The sequence below is a fragment of the Phalacrocorax aristotelis genome, chromosome 1 (genome assembly GCF_949628215.1).
Source record: "Phalacrocorax aristotelis chromosome 1, bGulAri2.1, whole genome shotgun sequence".
Taxonomy (NCBI): Eukaryota; Metazoa; Chordata; class Aves; order Suliformes; family Phalacrocoracidae; genus Phalacrocorax; species Phalacrocorax aristotelis.
This window is the reverse complement of record NC_134276.1, coordinates 98,011,259-98,026,700: the sequence shown is the minus strand read 5'-3', so window position 1 is coordinate 98,026,700 and position 15,442 is coordinate 98,011,259.

The following is a 15,442-nucleotide window of genomic DNA, read 5'->3' as shown; positions in this document are numbered from 1 at the left end:
AGATTACTTGGAGGGAGAGAAGTACTAACATCATTTGGCTAATTATTCATGCAAGTAAACTAGGAGAAAGGATGACTGGAAAAAAGACCTATGTATCAATTCAATCCTATAGACTAACTGCCATAAGGGTGGCACAAACAGTAGCTCTTCTGTATGGCCACTGGTACCAGTGAGGAGGCTGCTTGCCTCCAGATGGCTAAAGAGACCGTTTTAGTTTTTTGCTTTAATAAACAAAAGGAAGTCTTTGGCTGTTTCTGGTAGAAAGGGAGGCCTGAGACTCCAGTGATACACACAAAAATGATGTTAAGAGAAAGAGGGTAGCATCAGGAATGCTAATAGTGGGACATGACAGATCTACACTTGCCTGAGTGACCACGAACTTTAACCCTTTGAGTGTGTATCCTATACATTTAAAGATGTGAAGTGCTGTGGGAAAAAAATCATAGGTACTCACAGAAATAAGTCTGTTTCGTAAAGTGTATGTAGTAGGCTGTACAGGCAGCCTTCACCCTGCCTACCTTCAGAGGCTTTGCAATCTAAACAATGTTTTTTTCATTGTTATTTGATTAAAAATTCCCAAGGTTTCTGTTGCTCTTTTTTTCCTTAAGGTAAAGTTAAGGTAAAGTTACAGTTTGTTAGAAGGAGCAAAGAAACAGCAACTTTTGAGCAGTTGCCATCCTGGTGAAACTCAACAAACGTCTCAGCTGCTTGCTGCAGCGCTGGGATCTCCTGCTCCTCTTTCCCAAATGAATGGCACGCCCAGCCCCATTGACTTTTTGGGTGTCCCATCCCTCTGGGACCAGCAGCCTTCAGCTCTTCTGCCTCCGGGAGGGTCTCTGCTGTCCCCAGTGGTGCCATGTGCCCTCTAAATGCATGGGGCCATCTTTTCCCCATATGCCACGTTTTCAAAGGCAGCTCTTATCTGAAAGCTTTGATACCCTTCTTCTTACAAAGTCACAGCTGGTTACCTTCAAACCATCTGATTTCTTTCTGTGAATAAATGCAGACATACAGTTCTGCTAGAAACTGAGTGTTGGAGGGTCCTCGCAGTTTCCTCCAGTGTCTTTTGGGGCATCCCAGTGGGCTCCTGCCTAGGGAGCAGCTATGCTGCCATCCCCTGTGCCCCCCCTGTAGCTCCTGCTACACACCTACCGAGACGACCAGAGATGGGAGAGTGAGTGCGCAAGAAGCAACTGGTGTTGTTCCTCAAGGATGCGCTCCCTGAGATTATGCAGGCAGTGAGAAATAAGTGTGCCTAATGCCTGGGGCCAAACATATGGATCTCCTTCTCCCTTCAAGCAGAATGTTGTCCTACCTGGAAGTGGAGAGCGCTAGCCAAAAGAGCTGCCCGGTATACCTATTTAGAAATGACTACCCCTCTGCTCCCCTTTGTTCAGAGTGAAGCAGCCTGACTTTTATCACTGAGTAATATTGCAGTCAGCTGTCTGAAAAGGCTCTCCTTTCTTTGGGGTGGTCTCAATTTTCATGCCTGCTTGCTGGAGCCTTAAAAGCTTGTTTTCAGTTGTTTTTGCTTGCAAAGTGCAATTAGCACTTTGCGCACATTTGATCAGGTGCTAATTTAACTCAGGGGACAATTTACCTTCCTAAATATGTGCTAATAGTTCTCTTCAAGAAAAGAAAGAAAAAAAGGGGAGGGGGGCAGGATAGAGAGAAAGCACCAGACAGAATATTTTTAACTGGATCAAAATTATGACATTCATTTTCCAACCACCCCTGGCTGAGTCATGCAAATCGTCCCGAATAGGAGGATGTGCAGCAAGGGCAGCAACAAGCAGCTCACAGAAGTCAGGGCTGGAAGATGCACCCAGAGCTCTGGGATCTGCACCTCCCAAACCTTTCCTGCCCCGCCACTTCGCACCTGGTGGCTTAGCCATAGCAGAAGCTTGTGGGGCAGGCATCCCATTGCATCACCTAAACCCAAAATACAAAATTCTCCAAGAGACATTTATATACATTCCTTTTAACCCAAGGCATTCAATGGACATGCAAACCGTTTTACTGGGGCAGCTGAGAGGTCAGTAACACATCCTTAGTCTGGACAAGTGGGGCATAACAGTACGTTTTTCACCAGCCTTGCCAGGGAGGTGGTGTAACCAGCACTGCAGTCTCATCCTTTTCTTAAATGGCATTAAAAAAAAAATTTTATATGTATATAAAGTCTCTGATCAAGTCTTGGCCATTAGTTGTCGAACCTTTTGTTCAAACAACATCTAGCATACAGAGGGGATTGTTTCTCACAGATGCTGCTTGGTATTATTTGGGAAAATAAAATCAGGTTTTAAAAAATAAAAGTGCTTTTGGAAGGAAGCTCCCCAAAATCTGAGGAGTGTTAACATCACTGGTCACTTTCCAGCTGTGGGCTGGGAAGACAAGCTCAAGAATAGTAGTTTTCATGTTTTTTTCCTTCCTCTATTTTTAATTTGGTATAGCTCAAGCATGGGTGGCTTCATAATTTCCTTGAAAACATGGAGTCTCCTGGACAAGGCAAGGCTATCTAGGATTATGTGACAGGGACCGTATCCTGTCATGGAGCTCATGAAGATCTCTCATGAAGATCCAAAATACAAAGCGATGCCTGCAGGCATGACATCCCTAGGCACCAGAGGCAGAGAGATGCTGTGGCAGTGCAGGGAGCATCCTGGGATCTGCAGGGACTGGTGAGTCCTGCCAGAGAGTGGGAAGTGTGGTGGGGCAAGGTCACCTCTCACTGGGTGATAACACCCTTTGGAGGCTGTGCAACTCTGCTCAGGTTGGAGTACCTCTTCAGTTGCCATTTTAGAGGGCAGCAGTGGACAAGTGAGTGTGTTTTCCTTTTGCAAAACTTCTACCCATCCCACAAAAGTATTAATTTGCATACTTTATCTAGGTTTCCTACCCAAATCTATTTCCACATATTTTCCTTACTCCATTCAAATTGCTTTTACACCGTGTCTAATGCCCCACAAGTCCCTTCAATTCACAACCGCTGTTATTTAGTAAATTTTTTTTCCCTGGGTCAACAGACTGTCATTTCAGGGTAGATAATCCTCGATATATCCCCTGCGGGAGGTAGGTCTCTGCTCTGCATCTGAGAGATTCTTTGTCAGGGTAATAAACTGAAAGCAGGATTTAGAAGAAATTACCTAGAAATTGAGTCCTTTCCTACAGCTTTTTATGCCTCCTTCAAGTCATGTTTTCCTAAGGGGTCTTCAAAAATAGGGATCAAGAATACGCATTAACTTTGCAGAATGAAACAAAGGCAGCAGACGGATGAGTCTGCCAGGCGTGAAGGAGGGTTGGTAGAGAGGAGCGTATATGCAAAGGCCACTACAAAGACAAAAAAGGCTGTACCCTTAAGTAAAAGTGAAAGAGCCAAGTTTGGAGTTTGTTGTCTTTCACATCAAAATGTGCATTTGAAAGCATTGTTTATTTGTCTCGTTTTTAATTCCTACATGGCCTTCCTAGAAAAATAAAATTCTCTAATATAGAGTCTCAAAAACAAAATATGATTCATTACCTTGCTTAGCTTATGACAGCAATGGATTTGAGTGTCTTTCCTAAGAGGCCATTCTTGGCTTAGTAGTACTGATGTCTAGTTTGCTTGTTGCTCTCTTGTTTCAAAGGCAGGCATTTTAAGCAATGACAAGGTGTCTGATTTCCATCTTCCCCATTTACATGCTCTCTTTAAAAAGTAATGTAGTTTTCCTGGTGTCTCTTTCCCCTCTGTGCCTTTATGGCACTTGCTAGTGTCTGGTTATCTTTTACAAAGAGAGCAAACCTAGTTCTTAGACAAAATATGACCACTGGGCAGGATCGTTTCAGTTCATATAAATATCTATGAATCAAGGAAGCTCTTCCATGACGGTCAATCCAGAAATGCTAGGCCCTGCAAAAATGAATGATCTTTGACTCTTACAGGTTTTGCTGCCTTCTGTTGACTGAGCCCAGAGCACAACATCCTTCTGAAAACCTCATCAGTGCAGAGCTTTTAAGACCCTGCACTGTGGGCACTAAGCAGAATTTATTAATGGATTAACAGAAGTATTTCTACAAGCTCTGAGGGCCGTCACAATTTTGTGTGTCAGAGGCACATACAAAGCACAGAGCTGAAAGAAACTCCTGGGCTGCTGATTTCGGGTCCCTGCTGTGGCAGACATCCAAGTCACATAAGCCTGTACATAAATTTACCAGATTGCAGCCTACAGATGCTGAAGTGCAGCAGGGGGGTCTTGCAGCCTCTTTTGCACTTTGGAAAATGTTCAGTCTTCAAAACTAACTTCTAGTCTACATGTTTTTCTGGTTATCTTAACGCATTCACTTTAGAAAATAAGGCCAACACAAGGAGAAGTTATATTTTTCTCTTGTATTCAGTGTGAAGATGTAGGAAAAGGCACATGCTCAGGTCTTTCAGTCTCCTCCCGTAAGGAGGTCACTGTAAAAGTCTGTTGTGTGCCAGTGCCAAAGTAAAGCCACTTCACTGGAAGACCAGCAGCTTGCCCTGTATATTCCTGTTGAACTCTCAGACGTGACTGGTAAAACAATATTGACTGTCTCGCCTTCCTCTAATGCAAATGTCATTTTATGATAGACCTAAAAAGATCAGTTAATTCTGTGAAAGACAGAGGTTAGCTTGATCCTATGGATGACAGCTGACCCATGTATCTTCCTCCTTTACTACCACATTTGTAATTATTTTTTCCTGAAACAATTACTCTGAGCCCATGTGTGACTGAAATAATTTTGATATACCTGTAATTTCCCCATTCTTGTCCCTGTCTTTACTATACAAGCTATTCACCAACCATATGATGCTGGTCTTTGGAGAAGAGCACCCCTTGCCTGGTGGGTTTCAGTTCTTCTTTGCCGGGGTGCCTATGTGTTATTTTGGTATAGAGAGGTAAACATGGCACTGTGCTCTTGACATCGTTAACACATACACTCACCAGCAGCTGTGTTTTTTTAATGCTATATATAATTTCCCAGAAGTCAAGCAACACAAGCTGAAATAAGGATTTAACAATATTTATGGTTCATGCCCACCGTCTGATTTGTCTTCCTGTCAGCCTTGCCTCTGCCAACATCGTCTGAAGATAATTTTCCATTTCGGTGAGAAGCTAATCTGTGAAAAGGGAGGGAGGAGGAAACTAGGAGAACTGGGGTCTATTGACAGAAGAGCTGTCTCAGTGAAAATGCAGGGAGTGATTTCTTACCTGTTATTGTAACGAGAAAATGAAAGTCAATACAAAGCAGGGGAAAGTCAAATGTTGTGAGATTGCCTGTGTGTTTCTCAGTCAATAACCAAACATTTCACCTTTGATATTTCACCCGATGCAGTAACCGTTTGGATGCTGCTTGCCTGCCTGCTCCATGCCTGGCTGTGAGTCAGAGCTGATGGGTGCCAAGACATGGGTTTGGCAAGGGGATGGGAGGGGAGTGAGGAGGCAGGGGAGGGAGCCACCTCACACTCTACTGAGCCCACTGCTCTCATGAATTATTATATAAAAGGATCATTGTCATCTACAAAATAAAGAGACTGAATCAAAGAAACCGGATCAAAATGCTTCCTTGTCTTGACCAAGAAAAAAGTTCAAGAAAATTCACGGGAAGACCAAGAATATTGTGACTAACTAGCTTGAGCACAGACCTCTGGCTTCTGGTAGCCATCTTGCTACCCTTGGCTGGTTAAAGTGTGGGAGGGAACAGCAAAGGGGCTAGAGCCCCCTTAGATTTTGTGGTATGTGGTGCAGCCCTCTTCACCCTTGTGCCAGTGGTGTCGTAAGCACCACAGGCAGTACCTGGAGCTGCATTCAGCTTTCATGGAGGTGGCCAAGCAACCATCTCCCTCATGCAGAGATGTCGCCAAGGTCCACCCTGTGGCCTCCTCCCCAGCTCCCACTTTCTGTGAGCAAAGAGCCTCTGGTGAAAGTCCAGACGGACCTTGGCCTCATCTGGATCAACCCTCCAGGAGTTTCCCTGCTCTGTTTGGAAAGCTGGACCAGGAGTGAGGGTGGCAGCAGCTTTCACCACCAGGCCTGGGGTACAATTTAGACGCTGGTTTTTCCCATTGATCACTGTCTTCTGCACAATTCCCATGTTCCACTGGCTGAGGTTTTATCAAAACACGGGTGTTTCCATCCACCTTTTTGCACAAACACACCTCAGATGGGACACCTGTTCATTACTTCACAGATTCAGTAACCTTCCTACCTGGCAAGGGAACAAAGGGAACAAACAAGACTGTGGTAGTGTCACTGGCAAGTAGGGACAGTCCACGTGAGATGTCATGTCAAAGGCATGTAAGGAACAGGTATAAACCCTGAGAGGCCTCAGCTGCAAGTGATCCATTAACCTTCTTATTCTGGTGGTGCTGATGTTCATTTTTTTCTGGGAACTGCCTTAGCACTTGATTCATCTTGCTTCAGGTTGCTTTCATGATACCAGTTTTTAGAGGAAATTTTCTGTGCTCAAGACCTCCACAGATCAGATGTCTCTACAGATAAAATCAGTGTAGTTCAAGGCATAGTATGTGGCCACCCTGACAGAAAAAAATGGTACGTGGGGGAGCAGGGAAAGAAATGCTTTGGTCCCTGCTCTCCCTCAGGACCTAGTGTTCGTCTTGCTGGAGTCCCTGATAGCAGCCCTCTAGGAGCAAGGCACTGCTTTGGAGAGAAAGGCTAGAGCCAGTTGGGTGGGCAGATGTCACGCAGATTAGATTTCCTCAGCGTGACATTTTGTCCTACCTGCCATGCTGCCAGCAAGGCCCTAGACGTTGGGCTATGGGGTCCATCTCTGCCAGGCTACTGCAAAACTAACTGTACATTGGAGTACCTTGAGGAGGCAGGTGCCTCCCACTTTGCTCACCTAGGTCACCTGGTTCTTATGTGGCTTTCTGCAGCTCCTCTCTGTCCTGTTCATGAGGACCGTGAGAGCTCCTTGTTCCTGCTTTTGAGAGAGCAGCTCCCCATGCCTCTCTGGAGGCAACCTGCGGTGTAGTGAAAACTATCTGCAGGGAAGTTCTACCATCTTAATTTTTTTTTTAATGGAACAATTTTTCTAATCCTGCTGCTTGCAAAGCCAGCTGACTTAGTCATCCTGGGCTCCAAATGTGCAGGGCTCACTGGGAGATGGCAGCAGTCATACAAGTGCTATAAAATGAATTATACTCTACAGCAGCCTCTGACATCTTCCATCCTCCCGAGGCCAGAAGCAAATGCCAGATCCTTATGCTGAGATTTTTCCCTTTTCAGCACTACAAAGTTTGCAGGTCACAAATGCTGCTACAACATAGGGTAAAGCCATGCTGAAATCAGTGATAAAATTCCTACAGATCATGGTGCAGACCTAGATTGTACCCAGGAGATTCATTTATCCCTGCTGTTCATCTTACGGGTCTCTTCCTTTTGCGTATGCATACGCACACATCCAGATATGGATACACAGAGCATAAAATAGTTATTTTAATGCCTGTTTATTTTATAACAAAAGAGGCTGACTCCAGATCATTAATCCTTTATTTTAATTTTCACCAGAAATGTTGACACAGGACTTATCACTAATATTTCAGATAATAGATTACAGGTGGAAATGTTTCCTTTATTCTCAGTCTGATCAATAAGGAGGGACAAACTGTGTGTCTGTGACCAGAAGATGAGCAGTTGGGCATTTTTGCTTCACTGGGGCATGCAGAAAGCTCATGTCTTCACTTTGTTCACCTTAGATGTGGCTCTCAAAAAAATGGAGGTGTGCACATAGTGAGCAGGGTGCTGTGGTTGGAGGTGCACATGTGCTGCCAGCGGCCACGGCTCACCCACGTTTCTGGGCTGCTGCCCCTGAGATCCAGCACTGCAAACGGGCATGAGGCACCCAGTCCCTTGCCTGAATACCCACAAGTATGGAAAGTTTCGTCATAAAGCTCCTCCTGACCCTCAGCCACATTACACAGTGCATACCAGGCGCACAGAAACAGCTCTCAAACAGCTGCTTGCAGCCAGTGGTAATGATCCACTGATACCAACAGCCAAGCATCAATCATGTGTGGCTGTCCTTGTGGTGACACAGGACTGGGGGTACTAATGCTGCAGCTGAGACATTTCAGCAGATAGTTTTATATGGGCTTTGTACGTCCCCTTTGGCTTATCATCAAAAAAGCAGTCCTCGTTTTGTGCCCAACTGCTGCAAGTCCTGATTTTTCCCTAAAGGGTAATGCTGTCCCACCCAGCCAGCAAAAGCCTTGCCACGTGCCCAGCCCTTGGAGAAAAGCCTGGCTAGGCAGCAAGTGAGTGGAAGTCCAATAAGACCTCCACCAAAACCTTTCCCTTCAAGCCCAAATGCTGGACCAGCTTCTCTTGTTCCCCCAGCCAGCTGTCTGAGGAGCCAGCAAGGAGGGACTGCTGCTCAAGTGGAAGAGTTGGGATGCAAACCTTGGAAATGCTTCTTTTAAACAAGTTTTCTCCTGGGTAATGATATCATAAAATAAATCAAGATAGAGCATCTCATCCTTGAATCACTGTGGAGCCCACCTGTGACATGACTCACAGTCTTGGTGACTTATTTAGGATGACTAAATAAGCCACCAGCACTCGTGAAGTGCCCTGACTTGTCAGGGCCCCAAATATAGAAGGTTTTGGTCAGATGGGGGGAAAGTTTTGATGAATGAAGATTTCCATGGAAGCCCACGTTCACCAACAGCAGGAATAAGAGTGATTTTTTAAAGTGATGCTCCCGGCCCAAACTGAGCCTTAATTTAGCTAAGAAGGAAGATAATCTAAACACTTCCAGCATGAGTGCTAATGTAAACACCCTCACCATCTGTTTTATTTGCACACACACACACACACACGGAGTCTTTATAAAATGCCTATTCTCCCCTGTTGCTTTTGCAAGCCACACATTCTGCTGCAATAGGAGAAGCACAGCAACTGGAGCTGGGGCTATCCCAAGCATGGGTCCCAACCACAGGTGTGCCGTGCCCCTGCACAACTGCCCTGCCCTGTGCAGCCCCGCAGTGGCATGCAGCACCTACTGCTCTCTGCTCTTGCTGGCAAACTACAATTTCATTAGCTGGGATGTGAGATGCTGCTGACTGTGCAACCCCCATCTCTGTCTTGCCCTCTGAGGGGGTTCACAGCCATTGGGGTTGACCAGGGGGACCCAGCACAGGCAAGCAACACTCCTGGGTGGCTCTAACTGTTCCTGCAGTGCTGGATGCCAGCATGGGCAGGAGTCACACTGGGATGTCCCAGCCTCAAGCCCTGCTCTGGCGGAGGGAAGGGCTGGGGCTACCTCTACCAGCCCGCATACTGGAGGGATTAAGATGCACTTCACACATATTTCAGCATGACTGCAGAAAGTGGTGTCCTTTAGCAAATGGTAAATAATTGACACTTTACTCTGCTGGCAACCAGCACCCCGACTGGCAGCTGGGTTTGTCATTTTGCATCCCCTTGGAGGCTCTAATTTCAAATTTACAGTAACATATGCCCAGAGAGCTGCCGGCCTTCTCCCAGCATCATGAATGCTTATTCCCTGCTGCCTTGCACTGTGATGGGTAAGGAGTGAGTGACATCTCTGCTTCTGCCACAGGACTTCTCTTGACCTCCTGTGGTGGGAGAACAGAACCTTTTTGTTCCTCCCCCTCTGGTTTTTCTTCTTTTTATTATTATTATTTAGACTGGGCAGCTGGGGACCAGGGTATTTCCAGTACGCTTATTTAGCTGCGTGACTCCCATGAATGTAAATGACAGTTGCACAGCTAAAACTGTGCAGATCCTGTTGAAGATTTACCCCCGGGGTTACCATTTTACAGAGATTTCCCCCTCCCCCTCGCAAAGCTTTTGCTGCAATCATTTTGTGGAGAGAAAATTGGAAGTCTCTGCACACGAGGAACGAGCGGCTCACTTAGGAAATGGAAATTTGCATCAGGCGAGTGTTACAGGAGGGACAGGTGGCATGGGGAGGGAGGAGTCTAAATTTCCCCCTCCAGTCTTACTGTGCCATCCCAAAGCAGGCAACGTTTGCTGAGATGCTGCAGATCCTTGTGCTGCGAAGGTATTAAAACAGGATTGGCAGAAGAAATTTTTTTTATCTTTTATTTTTAAACCTCGTTTGCAAAACAAAATCTGCCTAAAAGATAAGCAGAACATTTATCATCCCTTTCCTTCTGACAACTCACGCTCTTGGATTCAGCGAGGGCTTTCAGACGCATAGGACTCTCCCCCTCCACAGTAAGCCTGGAGGAGGATTCGGGCTGTGTCCCCACGCTGCTACCCAGCACAGCATCAGTGGCCACTGTGCCTCTGTCACACAGCCATGCAGGATAGACGGGGCCACCTAGGCAGCATTTCTGCCACACTCTCCTTGAAGATGGCCATGCCCTGCGAGCTCTCTCTCCTCCAGCAGTGCCTGCTGGAGGAGTTATTTGTCCCTCTGACACCAGCCATAAATTCCAAGGCCAGAAGGAGCCATTACGGTTGGCTAGCATGACCCCTCATATAACACAGAGCATAATTTGTGCGTCAAGCCCAGGACTTTCTCTGGAGATCTAATAAATCTTTGGGAAAGGCAGTCAGTCCTGATTTAAAGGCTGCAAGCCATTGTGCCATGTCCCTGGGTAAGCTGTTGAAGTGGTTAATTATCCTCGTGGTGTGAATGCACACCTTTATTCCTGATCCGAGTGGGCCTGCCAGGGTGCACATGCAGCTGCGGCATTGTGTCATGCCTCTTTTCACCGGAGCAGCATATCCACTGGGCACAAAGCTCTTCCAGGGGAGGGATTGTCAGCCATGATCAAGTCACCTGATTTTCCCTCTGACAATCCAAACAAATTGAATTTCTTTAGAGTGATTGATCAGCTCACTTCTGAGAGGCGTAATGCAACTACATGGATTTTTTTTCCATGCAGCATGTCTCTTGCATCAGGATGTTGCAGGGCTCCATCTCAAATGTAAAGTGGAAAAGGGATCAGGAGCTTTGCCAGTCACGCCACGCCAGTGCCCGTGCTCTCAGGTGGGTGCCCAAGCCCACCATTACCTGTGGGTCAAAAGCACTCCCCATGGGAGGAAGAGAAACATCCCCTCTGGTTAACTTTCTGGCTCAAGCAGGAAGAGCAGAAAGCAGTGTTTCTGAAAATCACAGCTGGGAGGGCAGGGAGTGAATGTGCAAAGGATAAGAGACCCTCTGGCAGGTCGCTCTTTCCAAAATAAAACACATCAAAGAGGTTAGAACCTCTCTGATGGCTGCATGAGCTAAGTGACCTCCACCCTGGCTGAAGGGATGAGGCTCCTGCCCTGGAGATGGGTTGGGGAGGGTCTGACCTCTGCTCTGTGCAAACAGTGAAAACCAAAGCCTCTTCCAGGCAGCACAGGCTGGGACACAGCGGGCATGGCACACTCCTGTGTCCCTGGTAAGTCTAGATGGACTCCAGCACATCATCCCATCATCTTGGGGAGCTGTTTCATGTGCTGACACCTGACGGCTTTGCAGGAGCATCTGTGTAGTCTGTGTTTTGGTTGGTGAGGGGCTAGATCTCCATACATCTTGCCTTCCACTTGCCCCTCTGCAGCTCCCCTGGGGCAAAATGCACTGCCTGAGTTTTTGGACCCCCCTGTTGCTGCCACCCAGCTCCTCCCCAGTTCACTGGCCAGAGCTTGGGATGAACAAAATGGGATGTGCCAGGCTGCGAAGAGCCAGAACCTGGATCAGCCTCTCCCTCTTGGCAGCTTTTCCTTGCTCAGAATGTGGGGGAACAAAGTTTGTGGCCCTGCTCAGATGCAGTCCCAGATCTCCGTGTGCCACACACCAGGCAGAAGCTCTCAGCAGGGGACCATTAGCTTTTCTCAGAGATGGCCAAAGCCTGTCTGGACTGAAAAATCCAGTATAGTCAAAATCAGTAAATACCCTTCACCAGAAAGCTGCAGACCTGGCTAGCTGGCATTTGCTGCTTGCCATCTTACTATTGCCAACTTCCCCTGGCCTGAGCAAGAGGCTGGCTCTGAGATCTGCAACCCAGTCACCTCTGGGGAAGCAGAGTACATTACTTTATCCCTCTCCAGCTCAGTCAGGGGTGACCCCAACCCATTCCCCAAGCCAGCCCACCCCATGCTGCACAAGTCCTTCTGCCATGGGAAGAGAGGAGCTGGCTACCGTGGAAGTTATTGCTTCCTCCAGCTGGGTTTAGCAGGGCCAGAGCCTGTTAACACCTAGCATTTATGCAGAACCGCTCTCATTTCCTGGGCAAGGATCAAGGGGTTTGATTTTCTTTTGTGTGGCAGAATATAAACCGCTGAAGGGAATGTTACTTCAAGCTGCCAGGTTCATCTGCAAGGAACCGGAGGAGTCTGCCTTGCACTGGGGAGGGCAGAAGGTGAACTTAAGTGGGGGATTCTCACAGGACCAGTGCTTTAAAAGCGATCTAGAGGCCAGAGTGAATCAGCTGCTAGATTTTAAATCAATCTTTCCACTCTTGAGGGAAAAACCCAAATTCCTCTAAAAAGGTCAAAGATAGTAGAATTAGCCTCCATCTTTTCACTGGAAGTCATTGCATCTTCACAGCTGCTGCAGCATGGAGCACTGTGGGTACTTCGGTGTTCAGCAGCTGATCCTTCATCACCCACATTTCAGGTTTAACGCTAGTCAGAGGGTCTGAGAAGTTCTTCTGCTTATTGTTCCTGTACTCCAGCCTGCCCTTCCCCCTGGAGTGATTCAAGGAGGCAAGATGATTTCCAGGGTGGGTATGTCTTACACTGGTGGGCTGTCATGTCAGCAAGCACCCCTCAAGGCATGAGTCATGGTAGGAAAAGGAAAGGATCAGTGAGGAATTTAACCAGATGCCTGGCGTCACTCCCCCGGAACAGCCTTGGGAGGTCTGCTGAAGGTCTGCTCAGAAAAGTCTTCCAGTGCCACCTGGTCCCTGAAAAGAGGAATGGGTGGCTTTGTCAGCCTGCACAATGAAGATGTCCCTCGGGCTGGCAAGTCACTGCAGAGGAGGCGTCAGTGCAGCCTGGGTCTTCAGTGCAGGGGTGGTAGAGACTGCATGCACATCTTTGCTGTCAGGTCATCATGAGACAGGGTACAGAGAATAACTACAGCAGGGCTGGGTGGTCTGGGATGTGACAGCATGGACCATGGGAATCAGGTAGGGGGATTATTTGACTTTGGATATATATTGGATATCTATTTGACTCCAGGTGAGCACCATAAAAATTCTCTACGTGCTGAGGCCAGACCACAGAAGAGGGTAGCATTCAGGTAAATTCTTGTTAGGGCTTCATTTGTTGCCCACTTATATAACTAATGAGTTGGATTAAGAGGATGGGCTGGGTTTGGGCTTTCTAGTCTGGGCAGGCCTGGCAAGAATAGCGGTCCCTTCAAGCCTGTGGGACAGCTGGCACAGGTAAGAGCTGTGTCTGTCCTGATATTGCCTTTTTAGGAGCACAGAAGAGATCTGGACTGGCCTTCAAAAGAGGCATTTTGATGAAGTGGCTTTGTCTACCTTGGCTTCCTTTTCTTGCCTTGTCCTGGAGACTCTAAATTCTCAGGTCATGAGTGGGGCTTTCCAAAGACAAGTCTGAAATAAACCATACTTTGTTTATTTGCCCCAAAGAACTGGCCATGATTAATCTGCAGATTTAATACCAGTGCCTAGCTGGATGCCCCTGTTCTATTGATGTCTATAGCTCTGCTTACAGATACCAAGTTTAAAATCATGGGACTGGACAGGATCTCCTGGGTTGTTGTGTAGTGTCGTCTTCTGTCATACATAGTCATGTTATGCAATCTCCTTCATAGGCTTGCAAAGCTCCAGCCTAAAGCTAGGCAGCACTTTGCTCCTAGGATTCCTGCAGGAAAGCCTTTGCAGAATCTCATTCCTCCAGCAGTCATTAATTCTGTCATTTCTCTTCTAAACATAGTCAGGAATGGTTTAGAGGCATTTGCTCGATGGCCAGCATTATCCTCAAGCTTAAATAACTCATCTCCCTTCTTAGTGGACATGTTGGAAAAAGAAGCGGTTATGAAGAGTCGCCACATCCCCATGCAGCCCGCCAAGCTGCAGGGAGCTGCCAGGGTCCATCAGGGCGCAGGGCCAACGGCTGAACTGGCACAAGAAGATGTCTCTGGCAGCTCAGGCACGGTCCTGAGCACTGCTGAGGTCTCAGCAGGTCCTTATACCCTGGTCCTGCTCTCCAGGCCCTTCTGGAAATATTCTAGCTGATGCTGCCTCCATTTGCATTTGCCTTTTCTTAGCCATGAGATGCTTGTGGCTCACAGCCATCTCATGCCTGAATGATCTATCTCTGTTGCTTTGTGGATAAGCTGCCAGCATATAGCAGAAATTCTTGTTTCTAGTGTCCGAGTACATGGCGGCGCATTTTTTACTGCTAAATTACATCCCATTTGTCTCAGTCTCATTCTTAAGGGCACCCAGCTCCTCCTACATAATATTCCAACCGTTACCAGTACCAGAATTCAATCCCAACTTCACATCATTCCTGTTCTCTCTGTTAGGGTCGTTTAAAGAAAACATGGATTAAGACAGCATCCAAGACTGCTCCTCGATGCACTCCACCAGGAGCTTGCTGCCAAATTTTAATTCCCCTTTCAGCACAGCCTGTTTTCTACCCACTGGCTAGTTCTTGACCCTGACTAAATCTATTTCACTACACCTCATCTTAATGAGCACATTCCTGCTTTGCAACAAGGAATCAGGCAGACCTGGTCTTCCCTGTGTCCTGAATAAGGCAAGTCAGGCACAGGCTACAGCTGGGAAAATTATCCCCTCCTCTGTTAGATTTATCATGCGCCATCTTGTATTTCTACATCCTTCCTGCAGAGTTTGTCCCAACACCTTTCTCCTGCGGAGGCCAGATGAACTGGTGCGTGGCTACCTCCACTGCCCTCCCCAGTCCCTTCTTCCCTGACCCTATCTGTGACATTGGCTCTTTTTCCATCCCTGTCCACAGTCCCTGGCTTGGTGGCTTCATGAAAAGCCATCACTATCAACCTTGCAATTGCAAATGGTGGTCCTTTCTGTGCACTGGGTTGGAGATATCCTTGTCCCCTTGACCTGATGTGCTTGCTCTTTATCTCTGCTTCTCTCTGCATTTGCACCCATTTCCCTTTGAACTGTGCTGTTCCCAACAGCTGCCACTGACAAAGGAGACAAAACATTTAGTTCATGTTGGGGTGACCAAATATTTTTTGTGTTGGGCCGATGCCTAGAGTACCTGAGCTAAGCCACATATTTTTGTGTATTTCTTCCTGCCAGGTTCTTATTTTCTTTATTGCTTTCTCTTTTGCTCTCTGTTGGTCCCCTCTGCATTTTTAATACTACCCTGTTAAAGTTTTATAACCTCAGGCTGGCTTTTTTATGGGTGTAATATTCTTACATTTGAGAATGTTTTTGCAATATTATCTTTATTTTTTTCCCACACTCAAAGCTCCTTCA